We start from the raw sequence: 1150 nt of genomic DNA on the forward strand, positions 1-1150 counted from the left end.
CTCTCCTTTCAGGAGCGTTTCTGGCCATGTCAGAGCCAACCTGGCAGGTCCTGGCTCCACACCCCACAGGCGGCTTCCCCTGGCCCCTCGCCTCCGAGACTGGGTGAGAACAGAGTCCCAGGAGCTGAGCGGTACCACCTGCACGGAGCAGATGGGCTTGAAGCTCAGATGCAGGTGGTTTCGCACACAGTAAACCCCCTGCAACCCCCAGCTTTTTTTGCAGAAACCCAGTCCCGAGCGGGATGTGCCAGGGACGCCTATCCTGAGCCCCAGCAGCGCTGGGTGCAGCTGCACGGCTGCAGTCTGAAGGGCAGGAGCATTGCCTCACCTTGGCTGCTCAGCCTTGAAAGTCATACGCGGCGCTTGCGCAGAGGCTGTTTGTGGCACGTCTCTGACGCACGCATTGGGCACACCAAGCCCTGGAGCTGTCCTGTTTGGTTCCAGCAGACGCCCCGGGCTGCTCTGGGCACACATAGCCACAGAGCCGACCTGATGGGAAGTCAGAAAGTGGCTTGGACTGAGGAGTGGCGTGTGCTGCTCGGCAGACAGATGTCCTCAGGGCTGCAGGAGAGTGAACCCAGGGCAGAGCCCGGTTTGGTTTGGGAGTCCTGCCACCACCACGTGTGCTGGGGACTCTTGGCACAGCGCAAGCACCCCACGCCAGCTCTGCAGCAAACCCTCTGGGGAACGGGACTGGTGCTCGGGCTGGGGTTTGGTGGTTTGGTGGCAAATCTGTGCAACGTTCTGGAGGGACAGAGTGACTCTGGGAAGGCTGGTAACGGGGGTCTGGGCCCATCCACAGAGCTGCTGCCCGTCTCCAAGCAGGCTGCATCGAGGAGAGTTTGCTGGTGATGAACTACCTGCTGGAAACCGTCACTAATCAGCACAGAGCCGCGAGGCAGCATGAAGGAGCCCGCGGGATGGGTGTGAAAGCAGCAGGACAGACCTCTCAAACACTGCTAGATGGGTGGGGAATAATTAAGGGCTAATTAAAAACCTGGACGGTTTCCAGGAATAAACAATATGGGAGAGTCAAGTGCTTGTGAACTGTTGTCAAAGCTCTTCACAAGTTCTTCGCTTTGGGGGTTGAGATGTTGCAGCTGCAGCTGCATCCTCCTGCCCAGCCGCCCCTCCTCGTCGGAGCAGCCTG

The sequence above is a fragment of the Buceros rhinoceros genome, unplaced genomic scaffold (genome assembly GCF_000710305.1).
Source record: "Buceros rhinoceros silvestris isolate BGI_N320 unplaced genomic scaffold, ASM71030v1 scaffold21538, whole genome shotgun sequence".
NCBI lineage: Eukaryota > Metazoa > Chordata > Aves > Bucerotiformes > Bucerotidae > Buceros > Buceros rhinoceros.